Raw genomic sequence first — 25090 nt, 5'->3', positions numbered from 1 at the left:
TCACAGGTCTTTCTCAACCTAAATGATTCTGTGATTCCACAATTTCTATATCCCATGTCTAGCTTTTTCTCTTAAACACAGTTACATTCTGAGTCAGGACACAGGTCTCACTGACAATTTGCCTGATATCTAGCAGGCTGACAATGCTATCAAATATAAATTATGCTGCTTGCGATTCTTCTTTATTAAAACTAACAAGAGTTCTTGCCGGATGAAAATAGATGGAAAATACACCCACATATATAGGTTGTAAACTTATCTTTTCTGTCTGGCTCTAAAAGGTAGTGTCTAAATGGTGTGCTAGATACACTGATGTATGGGTCCTGGGTGGGAGGCCTGGCCTTGTTTTGATGATCTATCAGGACAAGTTTTGCAGCTACAGCATCACCCCACACAGCCTGGTATGCCCCAGAGGAAAACCCCAGTTTGTTGCTGGGAGGAAGCCGTGGTGGACCTCAGCCTTGAGGGCATCTGCTGAGTGTACCCTTCCTGCCCTCAGCTGGCTGGCAGGCACCTCGTAACTCCACCAGCGCAGCAGTAAATGTGCTTTCCCAGAGCCTTTGACATGTGGGGTTTTTTTCAGGAGTGCCTTATCCTAGCACACACAAGTGAACTGTCAAGTCATTGCTTTGTTGCTCATTTTGCTTGAAGACAGAAAATTCACACGGAGACCGGGGCAGTGCCATTATAGCAGCTCTAAGGGAGAGTTAGTGCTACCACTTTATGGTCAAGACCACATCCATCTCCTTCTTTCAAAGAGTTTCTGTGCTGCTGTTGTGATAATGGTTTCAATATTTGCTTGAATTTATTTAAATAGCTCTACCAAGGAAAAGAGAAAGCAAGAATAAGGCAAACCTTTTGTAAATGCATAACAGACGCACCAGTGCATGCTGGGACGAATGCAGAACAGACTTGGACCTGTCATCACACTTCTCACAGCCGCATTCCTTCCCCAGCTCATGTGGCCCACACCTGGGATGCACTGGCAGGGTCGCTTGTGAGGCTCCCGGGTTCAAAGCAAATGCTCATACCTTTGTTCCTGCCTGCAAGATTTTTTAATTTTAACCTTCTTCCTCCCTGTCATCAGTGTTGTCTTTCACTAGTAGTGGCTCTGACTATATACCAAGGCATGCTGGATGGATTTTTATTATTTTTTTTAGTATACAGGACACCTACCGAAACCAAGTATAGATACGAGAACTAAAAGTTAGATGAAAGTCAAAGTTACAGAAAGTCAAGTAGCTAGAAGCATGAGGACTCTTGGCAATCTCTGGACATGTTACTTTTAATGAATACAGATTCTTCTTTGAGATGATGTGAAAAGTCAGAACTTCATTCTCTTTTTTCTTTTCTTTTTTTTTTTTTTTTTTTTTTTTTTTTCCCTCCAGCAATGACAAAGGTTTACTTCAATCCGGTTCAGTAACACTGAGGAGTAAGGGTGAATGATCCATCTCTAGGATTTTTGTCAACTGGGGGACTAGTGTAAGCTGGCTGCACAATAATCAAAGATCAAACCCTCATATGTACCAAGGCTGCAAGTGGCACTGATGCACAGCGACCTATCACTGTCAGAATGTATAAAGGTATCTCGCTTTTATTAATAGCCCTTGCTCTAACAGGAAGGGCTTTCTTTGAAATCTGAGGCTTAAAAAACATAGGTTTCAAAAACCTGGGTAAGGGGCGGGGGGGGGGGGGGGGGGGGGGGCGCGGGGGAAGGAATGAAAAAAAACAAAAAAAAATCCCAAACAAAAAAGGGAACAGCAAGGCTACAACACTCTTTCCTGTTTGTAACTAAGCCAAATAAATTTCTTTGACTTAGGATTTACCATCCTGTCTGTTTCCAGCTACCCGTAGTGCAACATGTGGATACGTAGCTGGAAGCTGAAGTGTAAGAAATACCTATTCTCTCTCTGATGCTTTCCATATTGGCTTTTACATTAGAATAATGTTGCTATGATTAAAGTCCACATGTAACTAAGGCAGTATTCTGTGCATTAAGGTCCATTTTAGGGTATGCATTCCTGCTCCTATGCCTTTTTAGCAGCTTTCTTTTTCTGAAAGAGAACAGATCAGGGCAAAAACTGGCCAGAAAATGTGATGTGACCAACAAACTGTACACTATACACTTGTCATGCTTTTATAGATCCTATGGTATTTTAATAGCATACTGAAGACATTGTCTACCCTTGGTTTTCAGAAAGTGGCTTTAAATACATTCTCCTTTAACAAAATCTGATTATATAATCTTCTTGTGACAGTCCATCATTTCATTTTGTCTGTCCTCTGTCCTCTATCTGTTCTGTAACTGTCTTTAATGGTGTCCCGTCACCCCAGGTTTGTCTGCATTAACTGGTATATATCTGACTGGTCAGGGCTAGAATTCCTGGTTTTTCAAAAGCATTATTCTTATAGCAAGATAGGACCTTTCTAAAAAAAAAAAAAAAAAAAAAAAAAAAGAATCACTAGCTTTGCTACAAAGCATACAGTCTTAGTCAATACCAAACAGAAAGGTAGATTTTAACAGCAATTTTATAAATCTCTTGGTGACTTTGCTGAATCTGTAGTTAGACTTAGCTCACGTCACAGCTCTTATTCATTTTAATTCTTTCCAATGATGAAACTAATATGAGCTTCACAGTTTGCTTATTTCACTTTACTCATATCTTAATATTCAGTTCCATGCAGACAATGTTAACACTGAAGCACTAAAATGGAAAAAAGCTGAAAAAAATTGACTCATCTAAGAGGAGGCTACTATGCCTTCTGCCTTCCCACTAAAAGTTACCTGCTCTTTTTCTATCCAAAGATAAAATGAAACTTATCAACCTTTTAATTTGGGTGTTTCACACAGGTTGCAATGCCACAAAACCAGATAACAGCTCCAGAAAGCACTTAAGAGTCACAAGTGAAAACTGAAGTGTGATCCACCTTCTACCAGTTCAGCACCAGTGCAACCCAGACACTGGGAGCCTATGAGCATGTCACCTGCACAGTCTGCACTGAAACTCAGCCTGTCCTTGGCACTTATGGGACAAAAATTAAGGCCATGACTCTGTTGCAATGGTATCTTTTTTTCTGTGCTCAACAGGAAGACATACAGAGATATATACCACCCTCAAAATATCCCACAGACTCAGAAAAAAACCCCCAAAACATCAGCCACATTGGTGAGAGAGGTAGGGAGAGGAAAATTCTCCAGATAAATGAGACAGAGGAATTGGTACTTCTCCCCACTCTGCCAGGGATGAGAAACAATCTCATTAGCTACCTCTTCCCCAAGTGCCATGAAGGAAGAAAAAATGGGTTTTTGTAGCATCCCTGATAAGATGACTATATTTCAGAAGACCCAGGAGAGAGTCCCATGAGTCCCTGTCATTGCTCGTAGTCATACCCCATCTCCTGTTCTTCCTCCCAGCTGTTCCACCACACCCTGATGGCATTAAGGGTTTGAAGTTTTCCCGTGTTTTGCAACAAAATGTGTGTATTTTCTTTATGCATCATGAAAATCCCACCAACATTCAGAATTATTCTTTTTTCCAAAAATCTGTCTAAAACTGAAAAAAAATAACACTGCAATGACAGTTTAATGGCTTAGTAAAGCTGGGAAAGATTTTGGAAATGCAAAACTTGCTTAGTTTAGTCCACTTTTATAAAGGGTAAGGAGATACTATCCAATTATGATAATGACGACATGATGTGTTAGCCATCATCATTATTCTGTGTTAAACAAGATTAGCTAAACATTTAATTTAAGAGTGATAAGGAATTTTAAAATGAAACTTCTCATACATCTGTTAAAATAAAGCCTGATCTTAGAAGGGATCAACTGTGTGAAATGTCACAATTCCAGAAACTTGATGGTGAAGTTCTTCAACAGTCAATACTTCCTATATCTTCAGTTTTTCAATTAAAAACCTATTTTTCAATTTTTTTCTTTCAAATTGTAACTTATACCAGAAAAATTGAAATAAAATTTGAAAATTTAAAAAGGAATCAATACCTTTCAAACTCATCTTAGCAGACCCATCCAAAATAATCTATTAGCAGTTTACAGTTCTGAAAAGTCTGGGCAGATAGAAAAGCATACTACAGATGACCATAAAGGTCCTTTTCAGATATAATCAACTAAAACAAGATCATTTTTATGTTTCCAGGGCAACTATGAACTATATTAAAAAACTACGTTTTTAATTTTCCAGATAATTTGAGATTTACTGCAGAATACTGACTTGTCCTACATTCTACTTGAGCAAGTGATTAAATTTTTTGCTGATGGCAACACATATTGGGTCAGGTTGAAATTTTTACAGAGTACACTGAGATGTCTCTTAACAAAATTATATGAAGTCATTAATTCCACAGAAACAAATGTGGAAATTAACGATGAAGAATATGAGAAAGGACAAGGGCATTTATATAATCCTGGAAAGATTAAAATAACGTTATAGGGAAGTATGATTATTTTCTCTCCTTTACAGATACTGTTTTATCTGACTGAGAATGCATATATTAAATAGAAGGATTAATTTCTGTGGCTTACATCAACATTTTCAATTAATTACCTGTCACTATGAAGTGAAAATTACGAATTAGTGGAAAACTTCTCTAGAACAATGACATAAAGAGGCTGTCTGCTTTTTTTCAAATATCTGTCACTGCTTTTTCTCCCCAGAATATACAGCAAGTCCCCTTTCTTAGCAAATTTGAAGAAAAAAAGTCACTCAGTAAGTGTAAAGTGATGTAGGAACTTGCCTACATCAATAAATTCAAGTAAAAGACATTATGTGTGAAGTCAGTAGTAACCAGTAGCCCCCAGTTTAGGCTGGAGGTAAGGATTATTTCCTTCTTTGACAAAACGCTTCCATAAAAATGGTTATAGTAGTAAGCGGTACTAAATCCTTTGGTCAGGCTTCCAACAATGAATAATGACTTATCTCAGTATTCATGTACTGCATTATCTTCAAATAGCATTTCCTCAGGAGAGAGAATGAGATTATCATCAATGTGATCTTGCCATGACAATTTCATCACTTTTGTAATACCCTAGTCTTGAGCAGTAAGTTTGCTTTGAAAAATCAAGTATAAAAGCCAGAGTAACCATAATGATTTTAAAAAATTATAAGATTTCTTGAAGGACATCTGTGTTTTAAGCGAAGTAAACACAGTAGCAGATATTCTAATACTGAATACCTTCAGACACACAAGACCTGCATCTTCCACATGAGTGCATACCCATTAATTTTGGATGGTGGTTCTAAAAATTTTTAAAGTTGAATAACTTTGAGAAGCAAATTATGTTTCAAGTGATGAGGCAGAGAAATAGAGGTTCAATCACACAGGAGATAGTTAATTAAAATTCTTCATAAGATCTGAAATTGGCCAAAAATGGAAGGTTCCATTCACATTAAATTTGAAGGGACAAGGAATATGAAGCAAATGTCTGCTTACATAATTTCCCTGATTTAAACCCTAGACAGTGATTTGTGGCACTGGCCAAACATTCCCTTAGGTTACTGTGTCCCATTAGGGAAAGAGAAATACAGCTTTTTGCTACTCTTGTTTTCTCCAGATTTTTTATGGCTGTGTAAAACTGATGCTCTTCCACAAGTTAGAACGACTTTAAAGCTGTTTTATAGCTGTCTGCCAGCTGGGGTTTCCAGAGCATCTTCTCCATGCTACACAAAATAGAAGCAATTTCCCACAGTACACAGGTAAGAGATTGTGTGGGCCATTGTCCTCACCAGTAACCTAAGAACCCTGCATGGCAGCCTGTATGGCACCTGAACTGGGAGTACTGGCTGTGGACTCATCCATTATGTAGTCTAGTTATCCTTTTTCATAGTTTCATAGAACTGGTTGGGTGGGAAGGGACCTTAAAAATGGTCATCTCGTTCCAATAGCCCTGCCATGGGCAGAGGAAAGGTGCAAAGCCATCCCTGTGGGCTCAAACCACCAGCTGGCTAACAGCTGAAAGCGCCAACCAGCTGTGCCACAGACTCAGCTATGGCATTTCTGGTTTTCTGTAACCTTTGATTCCTCTCACATTTATTGGTCTCCCACCATTTATCCTACGAAACTAAGGATACCAAAGTATGGCTTAGCAAATTATTTTCTTTTTATTACATGCCCTCCTTTTCTTTGCACCAGTTGTAAACTTTTTTTTTTTTTAAAAAAAACAAACTTTATTCTCATTTTCTGGCAGCACTGTACTCCAAAACAGACTAGGAATTTTAAGCTGTATTGCTGATGGCCTACATGAAAAATGAGCCTGTAAGAGTCAGATGAAATTTAAAACATCTATTTAAGGTAGAAAAGACTCAAATCCTCAACTGACACTTAGATGTCTGATTACAGTTTTAATGTAACATCTGTCAGTCTTATTAGAGTTGTGTTACTTCTTGTTTCAGCTTTAGTTTGTACTATTGAAAATTCCCTTTTCTCATTGCAAACAATGAATTAATCTGCACAAAAAGCTCATAATATCCTGCAATCTTCCGTAACAACAAGCCAATAGGAAGGTTTTTCTAAGCTGGGTTTCCCAGAGCCATGCATTCTTCTATGAGGTAACATGGCAAAACAGAAGAGAATTTGGCTCTGGAATGAAGGCTTTTCATTTCCTCTTACTACCAAATACAAGTTTCTTTGGAAAGTCTTGTACAAAATGAGTTCTTTCTTGAAATGTTAAAATGCTTTGGAATAATGTCAATTGGATGTTGAGTTTCCCTCTTTTTTCTGATAAAAAATAGAGGTGTTATTTCCTAGCAGAGTGTAACCTTTTGAATTTTTAATGCTGTAGATCAATTTGTATTGCTCTATAACTGGTAATGGAGTGTTGTGTTCTGATTTTTGAGTATTTGGTACTTTTTATCTTCACATCATGATACTGTCACACTTCACACAGATATCTGCGGTCATGAGCTAAAGATCAAGCTCGTCCTCCAGTCCACATTTCCACATTTCCACATCGACTTGATCTTTGGCTCAATGCTGGAATGAGTTACTTGTCTAGCAAGGAAACTCAGGTTTATGGAGACTTTCTCCATTGATTACGTGCACAAATTGTTGTATAATCAAACTCGGTTGCTTACCAACACAGGACAACTTGTTCTCTGAACTCAAAGTTTCCCTGAGGCATGACTGGCAGCAGCAGTACAGACGGAGTGTCAGACAGTGCATCAATATAGAAACAAGACACAGAAGTGGCTCTGTCACCTGGAAGGCTATTTTTTTAATCAATAAGAATTAGGAACCATCTTTATAACTTGGGTTTATATCTAAATGATAACAGGAATCAACTCCCCACCATGTTTCATCTGGCTAACATACTTAGGTTCTAGATTCTGTTCTTACATTTGATAGCCTAAACCTGTGTGTAGATAGAGGAAAAAAAGCCAAATACAGCATTTCTGCAAGGGTTTTATGCTATACCATTACACTGGGGGAGCGGGGTTGTTGATTTAAACCTCAAGGGTAATAAGTACTTCTAATACAATCAAGCTTGAGATATGCTTCGTTTATAAAACAAAACTCCTTCATTCAATTCTGGAAAGTAAAATGATAAAAAGACCAGGTAACATTAAGTCTGCAAGTCATATAATAAACTCCAAATTCAAGATGTATGAAACTATACATAAAAACACGTTCAATGTGTTTTCACAACTAATGCATCTTGGTTTATGAAAATCACACATTTATTGTGAGATTTTATTTTTCCTTCTATGCACATGTAGAGTATCACTTGCCATTAGAGGTGGTGAACAATTTCTCAAACTTCTGACTAAATTCTCAACAGTTTTTCTACACATACCTCTGCAGCCAACCCTATTCCATTCAGGGGAAGGTCTCCCATTAGGAGGAAACACAGCCAGGAGCAAAGATATCTGAACACCAGACACCTTTTCCCATCTATTAGGTCAAAATACATTGGAGGGCTGCAGTCACATTGTGTTTCCAGTTGCATGGAAAACACTTGTGTATCTTCTAGCAAAACCTTCCATGCTTCATTTCATCACCTGTGAGAAACACCATTACGAGCCACACTTGATACCTTCTGGAAGACAAATTGGCATTTGACTTTCCAAAAAGGAGTGTAAGCCAATTTATAGTATTAAACACATGTGGCATGTTACTAGTAACAACAGATAATCTAATTGTACAAAAAAGTGTGGCATAAGGTGCAAACTGATTTCATGTCTTTACTATTAAATTCCCATTCCAAGTTTGACTAAAGAAAAAAACTTTGTCACACATGATGTAATTATTATGAAACTTTATTATATTATTAAATATTTATAGATATGACTAAAACTCTCATTAAATATAATGTTGATGTGATAATAAAATTCATAAAAACTTTGCCCCTTTTTTCCCTAACTGCTGTCCATACACTTTTCTCACCAATCTCCTTATTTAACCTGTAGTAGTGGCATGAACATAAATGAAAATAATCCCAAACACCTGTTGTTTTTATAATGTATTTAAAATTAATTTTCATTTGCCTTCTGAAAAACATCCTGGAAATATGTAGGTGCTGAAACCCAGGTATTTGGCACACAGCTGAATCAGATGCAGGTGGAAATTAGCAGTGTGTATTTTCTAAAATCAGTATTTACTTTCTCATAATTGCAAACAGCTTAATCTTAATAAAGAAACATTCACTGTTCTGAGTGGATATTTGCTTTGCACTTAAAAATAAAACTGTCAACTTCAGGACTTTACTAAGGTAAAAGCACACATATCTGGAAAGCCTGGCTTCTGGCTGCTAGACAGCAGTACCCTTCACCTGAACTTCTTTAATGGAGATTCTCTCTTAACTTTCATAGTGGTGTCTTGGACAGCTTGAGGAGCCCTTCTGAGAGCTGCCTGTGTCCAGAGACCACAAAGCCCATGTCACGTCAGGAGCTTTGGGGATGCGTCACAGTGAACAAGTGGTCACAGGGATGTCCCAAGTACCTCACCATTCTGCTGGACAAGCAGCTCCCTCCTAACCAGCACAGGCTTACCAGCACCATTGGGCTTCATCCCCTCATTCCATATCCAGCCTCTACAGCAACCTCAACACTGTCAGAGCTGCAAAACTGATCATGAGCTGGTGAGTCACCAGAAGCTGAAAAGTCTCCCACAGGCTGCTACGGCAGTATAAAACTATTTTTCCTTTGTGGATAAGGCATATTAGATAAATTGTGCAGGAATCTGAGATATTCCTTTGCATTATGAGGACTTTGAAGTGGCAGAATAAATATTGAACGTCAAGCAAAACGTCAAGACATGAGTCAAAAAGATTAAGAAAATGTCTGGTACTAACAGTGCTGATCTGCAGTGGTGTCATACCTATCCAAAAACCTACGTCAGTTTGCGTGGACAAAGTGTACCACAAAATTTGGTTTTGTTTATATTTGAGGCAAACACGTCTTGGGCTGAATGGGAAGCCACAAAGCTGATGTAAAAAGATTATCCCTGCTGATAAAAGAGTCATTCAGAAACATCACTAGTTATCTGAGAGGTGAAGGAGCAGAACAGGAGGATCAGTAAGACTAATGGGGGGAAGTACAGCTGGAAGACTTGGCAATGCTTTTCAAGTTTTACAGTACTACTACCTGGTGCTATTACAAAAGTAAACGTAATTTTTTCTTTCTTATGCAGCAACAGAAAAAAAAGAAGTTGTTTGAAAAAGCTTCTGATTGCTGAGAAGGAATCTAGGCATTAAAAGTAATGTGCAATTAGTTTTAAAGTAAACAGAGTTTGAAAGAAAAAAATTAATACCTACAAACAAAAAAGATGTAACCCAATACTTGAAATTAACTTTGTCCAGTATTTAGCAACAACAACAACAACAAAAGAATAAAAAAATAGTAGATCATAAAATGGAAATAAATAAACATATCCACAATTAAGATGCTTGGTCTTGAAATAAGAAGTCATAAATTATAAGTACGCCATGTACTCCAAGTAGTTCTGAGCAAAACTGATACTTGGCTCCTTGCTGTAGATACAGAGAATCAGACAGAGATGCTCAGAAAAGATTCTTCCAATTGACCCCTTTAGGTACTACAGCCTTGGGGTGGCCACAGAGGACAGCAAGCGTACAAGGCAATAAGTATATTGGAGCTTCCTTTACTTGTCTTTGCATCCAGTGAACTAAAATATCCATTGCAAAACCAGACTGTTTATCATCCTATGAGCAGTTTTAACCTATAACTGATGTCAAATATTAATTGATGTCAGCTAATTCTGATTTTCAACAATCCTAACGCCTACCCATCTTGACTTGAAGTCAGAAGTAACTGGGTCAAAAAAAACCCTTTGTTTTTCTGCCATTTTCCATAAAACCAGAAGCTATTTGAATTTTAATGTCTGGTTTGCCTATAAAATTGCAAACTATACTGTCAAATGAAATTGCAGTTCTTACAAAAGTTTATTGCTAAATTAACAATGCTGAGGTTAACTTATGAGGTTCAGAAAAAGAACACTATGGGCTTTACTGAACCATGGTTTTTTCAAGTGCCTGGAAGTACTCAAGCAAAATTTTACAAACCAGTTCAGAAATTGAACTGTGAATTGATTCAGAATGTATTACCATTAGAATAAAAACTTTTTAAAATTTTAATTAGCTCATCTATGTACCTGGAAATTTAGCACCATTTAAACACTCATACCTGAACAGTGAAAAATATCCTTATTTAATAGCTATATAGCTGAAGTTCGTAATAGTGCATACCATCAAGAAAACAGGAAAGAAAATATAATTTAATATAGCTGAATTTGTTCAAGTACTACAGCTATTAAAGTAATTCAGTTTTTACATTACTGTAATGTAAGGTCAGCGCCTCTTCATAGTTGACCTTTTCAGTTTTAACATTTTAGCTTAAAATCCTGTTTAAAGAAATATATTTATCTTTCAAACTTTTGAATAGAATTCATATGGCCTAGGTTAGTGGTCTGCCTTTGGACTTCATGGCTGTGCTTTGTGGAAGGGCTCTGCTGACACCCCTGAACACCTGAGGCAAGACAGAGAGAAGGTCTAGTTGGACCCAGGCTTTGTAATTCCAGTTCTGAAAACACCTCCAGCAGCATTTCATAGGTAAGTGGCCTTTTCAGCTTGTATTTTAGGAAATATTTAGTTTAAGAATATGTAGGTTCTTAAAATAGGGAGAGCTGTTTGAAGAAGTAAGGGTTTCCTTCATCCATTGGTTAGAAGTTGCAAAGGCTGATATGAAGGCCACAGAAAGGAAAAGGGTGCAATTTCATTGGAAAGAGACCACAGAAAGATAAAACACCCAGATGGAAAATTCAGATTAAGTTTTTTGTTCACCTGTTAGGCGAATATTAAACCAGTGGTAGCTAACTTCTCACGCAACTCTGTTCTTTGGTCATGATTTCCAACATTCAGTCTCTGAACTGAAATGAAAGGAAGAACACATGTCATTAAAATATCAATCATTAAAATTATTAACATTATTGAAATTTAATATCTTTCAAGTGCCATTGAAAGAGGAAAAAATTGAGTGACAGGATTAAAAAGCCAAACAAGAGACATAAAAGAAAGAGAAGGAAAGCAAAAATTACAAAGTGAGTAGTAGTAAAGAAAAACCCTCTATACTACTTCAAACTATTGCCCTGGAGCTGAGAGAAGGGAATATAGAAAAATGAAAATTAATCTGTAATTGACAACACTGATGTTGTCTATGTAAAACAAAAGGTCAGACTATGATCCACAAGGTCAGTTTAATTCATTGTCAGACTACGCCATTACTTTTAATGTAGTGTAAACTATTATTTTCTAGCAGACAACACATGCAAGATGGTCTGCTTTATTTACATGCTATTGATGGTTAACAGTGACCACTGAAGTAAGACAAAAGAATGAAAACTGATATTTATCATTAGACTACAGGGCTATACAATTAAAAAGAAAATTTTTTTTGTGGTAGAGTTGGAGTAATTGCTAAAGCATAAACCAATGGACAGGGTAGTCGTCCAACAACCTAGTATGGACATGGTTTTACTCTCTGTATTCATGCTATGCACAACCTTGCTCCTTGAGGAGTTATGCAAGGTGTAAAAATCCTTCTAAGAAGTAAAGATATGACAAGTTTTGTGAATATCATCAGTTGCCTTCTCCCTTCAACAGAGGCCCTGTTAAAGAAGCAAGTCACTGGTTCCAGCATGCTTAAAGCACTACATGTGCACACAGACAAAAAAGCTGTCCTCACAGATTTTCCTGGACTTGTAGCAACCTTCACTCGGTATCCCTACACCAGTGGGCATCTGGCTTTATCCATCCCCCATGCCTGTACCTGCCTCAGGCAACTGCAGCTCATGAGTTTCTTCTGCAGCTCTCTTCTGTTGTCACATCTGCACTTCACTGGCATGGTGTAGTCCTGAAGATAAGAACTATGTGTAAAAGCTCTGAAGCTGTTAAAGTACAGTTGTCTGAGGAACATTTTGTTTCTTCCTTTTTTTTTTTTTAGAAAAACATATAAAATAGTCTTAATTTGTAACATTTATATAGAATACTTAAGAAAAATAGATTTCCTTTTGCATTAAGTAGTGTACACTACCTTTACACTTTAAGCCTTAATGAACTCTTCCTCTGTTATACAGAGCCTACAGCAAAAAAGGATTGACATTGGAACAACAATTTAAGGTAAATGTCAAGAATAGCATGGCCTCCTTTCTCTAACTGACCTTAATGAATTGTCGCATTATCCTCCCAAAGCAACATAACCACTGCGGTGGATGCTCCTCAGTAGCTTTAATCTACCTCCCACTTGAAGGAGAATTAATTTGCTATTTATTAATAATTTACTTTTTTTTCTGTAAGCTGATAACTAGCATGTATAACAAAGCAGCTTCTTTTTACTCTTCCTTGACAGTCATCACATTGGTTGTGCTCCTCAGGGAGCGTGAAAGTCCATGTGCAGCCCTTTCTAACTGAAGTGCAGTTAGCTGAAGTTTGGTATTGTTTCTAGTATCTGGCTGGTTCAAGACTACAAGACTAAATTTTTCTAGAGAACAGTATGTGTAAGGTACCACAATATTTACTTCGAACACAGCCCTGATGTCGCTAAAGTAGAAAGGTGTCACCTTTGATATCAGTGCAAGTCTAGGTGCAGGCTCAGCTTTTCTTGACTTTTTCCAGGGTTGGAATCAACAAGCTGTAATTCTGACTCTGCTGCACTATGGCGATATTTGCAGCATTTTACTGCTTATCTTTCTAAGCACTGAGGACCACAATAAATTTTAGTAATATATAGGGTAGGAGAGTTAAACATTAAATTCCTTTTCTATTAATTAACATTCTTTAAACAGTGTTATTCAAAACATACCTGTTTGTTCTAAGTATCAGTTCTGTGCACTGTATTCTGTACAATTATTTACATCATCATTATCTCTGTTCTATACAAAACTGATTTAATGTCAATTTTCTAAAACAGAAGGAAAGACGGTTTTTTTTTAAATTGATTTCCAAAATGGTATTCTTGATAATTAATGGTATTCTTTCTGTAAGCAGATTCAAAACCAAAGTAGAAACTGCAAAAGAATTTGTGGCCTCTGGATTTTTGTTGAAAAGCTAGACCAAATTATCATTCAATTGAACTTTCCAAAGATGGTAAGTTTTGTTCAAAAATCTACTTACTATTTTTTTGTCCAAAAAGTGGTAATACTGCAAACTTCAGCTTCTCTTAAAGTTAAACATCGTTAGTCATGAAATGAGCTCCCTACATGAGAAATACTTTGTCATCTAAAACAGTTGCAACCATTCTGCCTACAACCATGACTATAAGCCAAGGCAGAAATGCCAAGAGAAGGCTGCCCAAGTTAAACAGGACGTGGTGACAACTATCTTAAGTATGCTTACTTTTTTTTACTTGGTGCCTGAGAGAAGCTGGTATAAGCTACTGGTGTAGCCTAAAGCAACCATGAGTGTTGCTAATGCCAGCAGGACATTAGCCCACTGAATTCCTACCATTAACACCACACAAAAATGTCTCACAACGTCATGGTCTTTTCTTGTGTGCCTGAACTGGATCTGCGCTGCTTTTCATTCTTTACCTCAGTCCAGGAAACTACAGAAATGGACAGATGCTCAGGGACCCATATTATTGAAAGCTTGAACTAGACTAGATTAGGCACAATTGCAAGCCATGCAATGTATGTGAGGATATGAAATAATCAGTGTTGTATCTCTGCCTGGTTCCGCCCAGCCACCCCCATCACACCATTTTAGTCCAAGTTTTAGGTCAGCCCTTGCTTCGCCTCTCTTCATTATCATGGGTCACCCTTCTACACTTGACCAACTCAAAAAGGTCTTGTACTCTATAGGGGAACTTGATTCAATTATAAACACCTTCATCTAGCATCTAAATATCCATTTCTAGTATCTGACTCCCAAAACCATTAGAGTACCTGGTTTTGAACTTTGACCTCCCAGTGTTTCCATCACAGTGTCTTTCTCTGCTTACACATTAAAGTTGCTAACAAATAAATGTTACTGATTTTGGTCTGTGCCCAGATCATAATTCCTCTTTGAAATATGTTCCCTCTACTTAACTAGGTGCTGTTAAAGAGAAATGCTGTAAGATAATCATGACATTTCAGTCTTTCACTGTAAAATTAACACCTGGACGGTGGGTTTGCAAGGCAAGAGGGATGGCAAGAGGGTTGTGCTACATAGCTGGTTTCAAGTTAGCATAATTGTCACAAACATCCAAGGTTTTAATGCCTGAATGTGGCCAGTGTGAAGCAGATCTTTTCAATAGCTTGAGCTGTTAGATGAGTCAAATGACTGTAGAGTTTATAAATATAATGACCCTTTTTTCTTTTACAAATCTGATTCTTCAGTGTTTTAACACTGGAGTGCTCATTTGTTGGCTTTTTCTTGCTTCTGCTTTTGCTGCCCCCCATTTCTGTGAGCACAGCATCTAGCACCTACCCTGCCATTCACTCTCCCTAAATTCATAATGCTCCGTACTACTCTTAATCCATTATCAACAGCAGCAGGAACAGTGTCATAGCATGTTGCAATGAATCCTTGGTGGATTCTGAAAACAACTGAGAGAAGACCCAGAGGGAAGTTCTCTGCAACTGCCTAGACTGCCTCTCTGGTAATAATACCATCTGAAAATAACAAAGATACTACGTATTTTTTTTCACAGGAGCTGGACAGAGGTTTATAGTTTATTTTTGATTCAGTAAGAACTTCAGATAGTAGCAAGCTTTGAGTGCAATCAGTGAGTGGCCTAGATGATTCACATCCCTTGAGTGGATTCCTGAACCTCCATATCCATTACTTATTCTCTATGGTAGGTAAAACTCCCACTTTCTTACACTGTGTTCTTACTTGCCAAATTTAATAGTAATGAACCCATGTAACATGTATTTTATAAGTTTTGAGATCATGTTCATATTAGCTGTTTAATTTTTACCAAGAGTGCTCCTTGAAAGTCTTTATTCTGAAAAACAGAATGACAGTGCTTTGGGTTAAATCAGCCAGTTCTTCAGCTATGGAAGGATAATTGTGCTTCAATCCAGTGGGACATTGTTGTTCGAAAGCCAGTTCCCCTGACCTGGAGGATCTTCCCTGACTTCATCTCTCCTATTGGACTTTTCCACTTTGTAATTAAATATTCACTGAGTAAGAGGGAAACAAAGAATAAAGAAGGGAAAAAATAAGCCCTTTGTAGAGGTTCCAGTCCTCCGGTCCAAGGAATATTTAATTATTTAGGCAAAGTGGAACTGCTTCTCTGGAGAGGCTGAGAGGGTTCCACCAGGGTGGTTATGGTCCAACAGAGAAAATGGACAGAGGAAACCTAGTGTATAGATCTCCACAAAGAAAGAGGTTCCTGCTTCGCTCTTTCAAACAACATAAATAATTATACTTGCTAAGTGAGTTGAAGAGGAAAGGCACAGTTGATTCAAAAATTGTTTGCCCTTAATTAGATGTTTCTTCTTTCTTTAAAATTATTGTTCTATCCTAAATTATTTCGGTAGCTATCAAGGAAGGAAAGCAATGTGAGATTAATCAGATTTAATGTGCCTGCTCCTGTAATAAATATATGATATTTGTTGCAATGGTTTGGCTTAAATTATGTTACTCAAACTTTTCTAATCTTTTGCAAAGTTAGCAAAAGCCTGAGGGGGAGGTATCCTAAAGAGGAGAAGAAGAAGAAGAAAAATATTTCTGACAGAGGGAGATTTTTAAAGCAAGGTTGATTCATTAGTGGTGTTACAAACACTGTGTACCTTTACCAGTGACATGTTCTGAATCCAGCTGATAGGTCAAATGCACAAGTGAAGTTTTAATGAAAACAGATGCCCAGAGGATCCTAGAGCAGCTGTGTCTGCCCATCGCTCCATGTGTGGAACATCTTCCCATTGCTTCGCAGTGTTACACTCCCCCACTTCCAAGAAATTGGGGGCCTCTTAAAACAAGGTTGAAAGGAGAAAGGCTTGCTAGTCAGCTGGCAACATATCTGCATTTTTAAGCTAGCCTGGATACAGCAGAGGAGAGCTTAGTTTTCGCTGTGTGTCTGACCTCTCTTAGCCAAGTTCATAGCAGTGTGAGCTATCAAATATGACAGGCTTTTGGCAAGCATTTGCATGCTTTTGGCCAGAATCTCTTCCAAGCCCAGCTGGGATCAATTAAACTAAATAATAGTTCTTGCAATAACTAGTTCCTACCACACTCTTCAGAAATTGCTTAGTCTTCAAATGTAAATACTGTTAAGTTCATACCTTGCTTACCCTTCCCCCACTTTAAAGGAATTGTGATAGAACTACAAATCTAAGATTTTTAAAGCAAGCTCTTAAAGGCTGAATTGGAAGAAACATGGCATGTGCAGGCATACATTCTTGTCTTCTGGTTTGCCATCATGAAATCCATTCTGCTTATCTAATATCCTAAATACGAATAAAAACCCCACCACACATTACCTTCTCTAGACTTCACATTAAATGGAGGTGCCATTGTCCATAACTGATTAGTAAACTGGTCTAACTAAACTGTTATCAAATCCTATCTTCCAAATTTGGATCAACTGACCAAAAAAACATCTGTCATGCTATAACTTGTTTCCAGGACCAGATAATGCTCACATTAGAATAAGGAGCATTTAAATTCAAAATCAGTTTTTCCTAGTGATTTTGCTACTTCATGGAGATTTGCTGTGAGCAGCATGAATAATCAGCCTAGACTTTTAAAATATTAAAAAAGCCAAATAAAAACCTGGAGCAAACACATTAATATTTTTCACTGTGACTGAAAAGCAGAATGATTTTCTATTCAAGTTTAAAAAGCCCTAATTTTTATAATCCAATAATCTCCAAATCTTTCCTGAGAGGAGCCCACACTAAAACTACGCATCCAAACAGTTATTTTCTCTGAAGCCAGGCACTATTTGTACAGTTGTAAAGTTTCTGATCATTCCATCAGTTACAGAAGAATACAGTTCTCTGCCCAAATAAAAAGAAATACAATATTTTATTTTTTTAACGTATGTCATGTAGTTTTATATGTTAGATTTACAAAACCTAATGTAACACTAAGAAAGCACTTGTTCTGCTAAGCACTTGAATGTGGTTGGATCACTCAGCTGCTTAAAGGCCCTTGAGGAATGGAAGCCAAGATTTTTATGATCCTGTGAAATGTCCAGTACTACCCTGGAATAGTGTGCTGTTTTGTCATTGCATTCCTTGGGTAATGACTTTCCCCACCAAGTATTCTCCCCTTATTTGAAGAGCTGAAATATCTTGTTCGGCCTAGGCTCTATCCGCCTTGTCCTGCTAACCTGAAAGTCTTACTAAGGAGCTTGCGGAGCTTCTGCAAGTAGTCAAATTTTAAACACTGTTAAATTTTACAAGTTCTGAAAATAATGGCTCACTTTAAATAAGCAGTATGTATAACAGAAAGCCTGTAATGCGTCTAACCTCAGAAATAATTCCTTAGTTGTAGAGTCAGAGAATAGTTGAAGGCACCAAGCTTGTCAGTTAAGTCCTCCTATGTAAAAAGATTGGTAAACGTGACATTGCAAGGTCCTAAATTTATTGCTTTTACATAACCTTGGAGAATATGCTTATTTCTCTAGGAAGAGAGAGCTTATTGTAGTTGCCAGTACTGAATTGTTCAACAAGAAAGCTTATGTGGCGAAATCTAGAAAACCTCTTCTGCCTCACAAGAGGAGGTAGCCTTTAAGACCAATAATAATATCATTCAGTGGGTGGAAATTAAACGTTGAAAGTGTTTGCCTGTGTATGCTCTACTTTTTGTAGGAGATAAGTTAATCTGCATTATCAGCACATTTTAGTGATATGATTCCACCTACTGTAGCTTGTCTATTGGTCCAAATATTTGTTTTAACAACTGCTTTAAAGCCCCCACATTCCTATGTAAAGTAAATCCCTGTTCCAGTAAACTTTCCAATAAAGGACATGCCATGCAAAGTTACAGTTACCCTTTTAAGGGGAAACCTCCACAGTAAGCTTGTAGGTTAACCTCCTGGCTAGAAACCAAGTGACATGACAGCAGCTAGGGAATTCAGGTCTTTATTTTAGATATACAAATATCAGCTTCCATTCCTAGAATTTAATCTCTCCACCAAAGATATGTTATGTGTTTAAGCATCAGTTCACTGTTTCTGAATGAATCCCGAAGGGACTGCCCCAAAGACAGAGTAGTTCCCCAGGAGAAAAAAAAAAAAAAATCACAACCCACAGTACTTTCACATTCTTTCCCCGCCTATGCCTGGCAACCTTCTTACACTGTTTTCAGACTGCATTCCAGGGGAATGTTTCCATTAGACTCACGGATGAAGCAGAGAGGCATATAGATAACAAAGTGAACATTTCTGCTGGGTATCCCCAAACAGTTCCCAGCCTTGTCTTGTATCTGCTGGCTTGCTATGTCCTCCAGAGATCCCTAGGCACAGGAGCATGGTACCAGAGAGATACTAACCCTTGAAAGAGACACCAGATCATCTTGTGTTTGTGTAGAACACAACAGGTCTGTGGGTTCATATGGACTCTCCCAGCTGGTCTGAGCTTTTCTGTGTCTCCTGAAGCATGCAGATAGATAAAGAAAGGAGAATTACAATAGCTGAGAGTAGATGCAGTAAGGTGGGATGGAGGACACTGGAAGTCTTTCAGTGTTGGGGAAAGAGCGAGTACGGCAGTCTTCAAGAAACAGAGCCAGACAAATCAATTGACACACATGTGACATGGAAGGGGAAAAAAAGCATGGGCTTAGAGCAGTGACACACAGATATGAGATAGGCAAACAGATTACGCAGCTGTATAAAGCATTTAGTAAGATATTATTACCGTACAGCCAGGAACCACAAAAAGGGAAGGGATTAGATACTTCTGTAAATTACCTTAGATCATACAGTGTAACAGACTTATTCCAGATTTTCACTCACATGGCTGATTCAAAACATAGGAGTGTGTGCAGATGGGGGAATGAGAGCGAAATTATTTGAGGGATGCATAGTACATAGCCAGTCATCTGTACACAAACACAACAGCCAGCACTTATGAATCAAGGTAGACAGATGAATCAAAAGGGCCAAACCAGTGTGGCAATACATAGTAAAGGTGAGAAAAGAGAATAAGGGAAAGCTGCAGGGAAGAGCTCCGCAGCTGCAGCAGAGAGCACAGCTCAACCCCTGGCTGCTGTGCTGCTGCTGGTGCCTGGCCTTGTCCCCCAACCTGGGGGTGAGATGGCCAGAGCTGCTCCTGATGGTGGGAGGCTTCTGGGAGATGAGATGAAGATGAAGAGACAGAAACAACAGGAAAAGAAGAAGCAGGTTCCCTCTCTCAGCATCCATGGGGAGCCCCTTCCCTTGTCTTTCTGTGCAGGGTGCTGCTCTGACACCTTCCCCCTGGCTCTGCCTACCCCTTGCTTTCGTCCAAGTGGGTACCACTCAGAAATTACTTTCTTGATAGACAACAATGAAAGGAATAGGAATTGTTCAAACTGCAGCAGAGTTTGTATAGACCAAAACAAATCCAGACCAGCTGTCAAGCCTTTTGGACCAGAAGACAGCATGTTACGTGAGGGAGGGTCCATCATTGCTCACTGCCATGGGAAATGCAGGTTACAATCATGGCACATGACCTGGGAGAAATCATAATTTTACCTACTGCACACTGGTCAGTTATATGTGCCAGCAAAATGTCCTTTAATGGCTGAAAGGAGTCAACATTTCACAGAGAACAACAGATGAGGAAAAGGGGAACATGTTTTTTTTGGGTAGGGAGTTGATCACTGTGACAGGACTTTGATTAGTTGTAGCTTTGAGAAGAACATAAGATTTGTCATTAAAGGAAGGGCCACTAAATAACAAAACGGGGTGAGAACCTAAAAACTGGTCTTGATGGGCATAGAAACTAGAATGATATGCTGTGATTTTCTTTTTCGTTTAAAGAAACTCAGAATGAAATCAAAAGGGTTTGTAAACTAACTCTGTTTCTGTGCACCATCCTTTCTCCTGGTCTTGCTCTCAGCCCAGCAGCTTGGCATGGGTCTCTGCAATGATGCTACAGTCTGCAGAAAAAAAGCTCTTTGTTTTTCATCCTCCTTGAGGCTGACAGCATGTCTGCTTCCTCTGTCCCTGCAGTCTCTCAGGTTTTGCTCGGGCAGCATGTGAGCTCACGCTCACAGGCACGCACATGTGCACACAGGCATGTGCTGGGATCTCCCTCTTCCCACTGCCCCCAGCTCTGCAGTGAGCACTCAGCCCACCCTCAGACCCTCTGCTTCTTCCAGATCCAGAGTGCGCCAACTAGGAAAAGGCAAGCCAGCCTTTTGGATGTGCTGCCTGCTGACTTTGGAACAAAGTAACATGTAATACATTGTAGCCTGCAAGTAAATAAAACAGCTCCTGTCTTTTACAGTCAGTCATTGACAAAGAGGTTAAAGTCAGTTGGGAAATTATCGAATATTACATGTCAACAATATCTGAAAAGAAACCCCAAAAATATTTACTAATACCACGTGTATTAATCTATGTTCTACATTAACTCTCTTCTAATGAAAGATCCACATTGCATCCTGAATAAAAACATATTGTTTATAATCTTAGTAGGTATTTTTATATAAATACCTACTCATAAAAGATTGCTTACAAACGTAAGAATTTACTTACTTTAGTATTTAGACTGCTAAGGTGGAACATACAAGTCCTGAAGAAGTGGATCCTGTCTTAGGTCGAATCTTACTGGATGGCCTAAAGGGCATGTAACAGAAAGAAGAGACACAGAAGACATCAGGAAAAGAATGATCTACATTATGTTATTAAGTTTTTTGTATGTAACATACTGATGATGTATTAAAATCCACCATCCAATTCCTATGATGTGTTTTACTTTAAACAGGAACTAGCAGACACAATGCCAAAATACCTCACTGAATAGCTAAGTGTAGTGTAATGCAACACGTTAGAAACAATCTGGTGAAAGGAGGCAGGCTCCATGTGCGTGAAGGGTACACTTTGAGATTTGCTGAGAGCCTGTGAAAGCACGCTATATAGAAAAATATCTTGAACTCAAAATTACCACACACATTTTTTGAAAAGGAAGTAAACTCAAAATCACTACACACATTTGTTGAAAAGGAAGTAACGACAGCAGAGTCAGTGAAAGTGAACATATCAGTCCTGTTGCACAATCTCCTGCTGGGGCCTGGAATGGCTCCTTGACTGCCATCACTTTCATCTGTGCAAGCAAGGAGTGGAAATTGTTACCAAACCAGAAGCATCTTGGCAATGCATGTGACAACTCCTTGGTAATTTACTTTTTCTCCAGTCTCAGGAATCCACAATACTCATACTATTCCTTTCGCACAAATCCATCAGTCCTTCCACTGTCCACCCACGGGTTTAATGCTTCAAAAACACCTGCATTCGTCCTCTCAGTTTCCTTTCAACTACCTGTTCATCCAATAAGGGTAAAATGTCCTAGCTGGGTATTTTGAAAGTAGTTTTGTAGTTGCCTTGGTGGGGTAGAGCAGCAAGATTTAAGGTCTTCCAATCCTTTAACTTCTGCTTGAGTACACATCAGGGGAGGGAGCACAAAGGTGGAGAGGTGGGGGCAGAGAGAACAAAGTGATGTGAACAAAAGGACTTCGGTGGTTTTGCAAGAGCAGCTGTTTCTTTCTCGGGTGCCAGTGACTCCATGGTGCATCTCTCATGTTCTGTCAGCCATACTGACAGGTGAGACAAAGAGCTTTTCACAGCAGCTGCTCTAGTTACAAGAAGAATGAGTGTGCTCAGGAGGCTGGAAACCTTTAACACATGCAAACACAGATGTTTGCACAAGCTCTGAAAATTTTGAAAAAGAAAAAAAGAAGGTGAAAGCACTTTTTGCTTGTTTTTCCTAAAGTTCAGTTAGCTCCTGCCTTTGATTCACACAACTGCATTAAAAGGACTAGACAAGGACAAAACTTAGGGGACAGAGTCTTTGAAAGATACAGTTCATATGCCCGTAGAGAGAGAAGTGGTTATCCAGCAGGTTTTGAGCCTTTTGTTGGAGGGGACACAGTTCCTTCAGTCTTCGTAACTGGTTCAAGTATGTTACGTTTTCCAAGGTGCTACTAGAAAAGTGCCAATATTTGCAGCAATGTTAAAAAGTTAAGCTGGGACTTTCCATTTCAAGACCAAGAGAACTGTCCTCCCCCATGCAGTCAGCTCTGTCCCTACCTTTCTGACCAGGCTGAGAGCTGCACATGATACAGTGCAGCATCATGCCGAGATGCTGTCCTACACCAATGCCATTGCCCTGATCAAGAGCTGGTGTACCAATCCCAGCTCTGGGACATCCTCAGTGCTCTCTGTTGAATGGTGAATAATATGAACAAAAAGCTTTATCCAGCTTCTCTGGAGAGATCCATTTTAGAATTTAGATTATCACCCCTGATCTTTATAGGATCTAGACACATGCAAATACATAGTCTAAATTCCCCCTCCACAGCAGTCTGGTCCATGTAGTACTTCTGCCTGCTCTCTGCCTCTCACCAGCAGTATGTGGAAGCACTCCTTCTCACATGTAGCCCAGCCTGGGAAGAGCTGCCACTGCCGATACTGCATCCACCCAGACTGCAGTGTGCAAGGTAGAGACATCAGGAAAACTGGGATCTGGTCCAGGGTAGTCCCACCCCAGCCTGTGTATAGGTGTCCTACACTGCAGAGATTATAACTCATTCCATTTGTAAGATTGTCATTCTCTCATTCTATAGTATAACAAGTGACACATATATAAAGAACTTTGAAAACAAATATATAGTCAGGAAAATATAAAAAGAAATCTAGTTTAAACAGGAAATGATAAGCAAGAAAATAATTTTAGATGGACATGAATTTTCACATTTTATTGAGGAGTTACATTAAAATGCTTTCCTATAAACAAAGGTTGAAAATTAGATGTTTTAATGAACACATATTAGAGACTCGAAAAAAAATAAGAAAACAGAAAGAACACTCATATTCTTCCATCTTAAAAACAGATTTGTTTACACTAAATATCTTCAGTGTTTAGAAAAGAATTAGGAGAGAATAGTAATAGAACCAGAAGCTTGGCTCAGTAAAGAACATATGGATTTTTTCTTCAGTCTCATTAGTCACAGAATAGCAAGGAAACAGACATTTGTTTGCCGGTGAGGTGGACTTCCAGACCCCAGTTCTTATTGCATGGAGTATTTGGACCTGTAGTGCTTGAAAAATTGAATGTGAATTGGCAAATAGATTTGGAGCAGACATGTATAATTTTTGGCAAAAAGCATGCATTCACTGAAAATTTTACTCTACTTTTGCATGATCATTCATCTGATATTCACAGTCTGAATTTCACAAAGAATACTCTAGTAATGATCATACAACAACTTGAGTGCTTTACCACCCATTTGCCTGAGAAATAATCATAAAATCATAGAATGGTTTGGGTTGAAAGGGACCTTAAATATAGCCTGCTCCCAACCCCACTGCCATGTGCAGAGACACCTGCCACCCGACCAGGTTGCTCAAAGCCCCATCCAGCCTGGCCTTGGACACTTCCAGGGATGGGGCATCCACAGCTTCTCTGGGCAACCTTGCCAGTCCCTCACCACCCTCACAGCAAAGAATTTCTTCTGTATATCTAATCTAAATCTACACTCTTTCAGTTTAAAGCCATTCTCCCTTGTCCTATCACATGCTCTTGTAAAAAGCCCCTCTCCAGCTTTCCCGTAGGCCCCCTTTAGGTACTGGAAGGTTGATCATACAGACTGTTTCTCACTGACTAGCAATAGTCACTACCTATCAAACTGTAACGCATAACGTAACGTCCTAGGTAATGCCTAATTTTGCTTAGTCATAGATCATTAGTGTGAATATATCAGTGAAAAAATATTATATTATAGATACATTTTAAGAGTCAACAGTGTTACATATGTAATAGTGTAGTGCCGAGCCTGACAAATATACCTGCTCTCTCAGGGCTCAGTAGCACAGCACAGTGGCTGGATTAAAGTCAATCTTCCATCAGCCATCTTAAAATATGGTCAGAGTGGGAAACAACTGTGCAGAGCTGCCCATGATGTAATGCCACATTACCTTTCAAGGTCCAACTCACAGCCATTAAAGAAAACTTGATGGGAATGAGGAGCCATTAGAAATCGCTTCCATCAGAAGAGTCATCGTCCCCTGCCCAAGCATGATACCATCCCTCACCATTATTTTCCTTTTTTATCATACACATGAGAAAAATGTACCTTTTCTCATGAAAAATGGGACCCATCATCTATAATTAAAACAAAATAATCACTGTGTTAAACACATATCCCCCCTTTAAGAGGATGGGTGCTTATGATGGCTATTAAATATATCACTTGGGAATCACTCGATACCATAGTGATGAGAGCAGTGTACACATTAGGATAGAACAGAAGATGCATAAATTGGGTGTGAATGAAGGATTTGTTACTGCGGTCTTCAGCAATTGAAAGAGTATTAAATATAAAAGAGTGCAACAAGGGAAATGTAAGACATGCTGGCTATGTCCAAGCAGGGAACATGCAGCAATGTAATATGAGGTTAAAGCTGGAACTCTGTGAGAGTGTGAA

This window comes from Falco rusticolus, chromosome 2 (assembly GCF_015220075.1).
Source record: "Falco rusticolus isolate bFalRus1 chromosome 2, bFalRus1.pri, whole genome shotgun sequence".
In the NCBI taxonomy this organism is placed as follows: domain Eukaryota; kingdom Metazoa; phylum Chordata; class Aves; order Falconiformes; family Falconidae; genus Falco; species Falco rusticolus.
Note: the sequence above shows the minus strand (reverse complement) of the source record.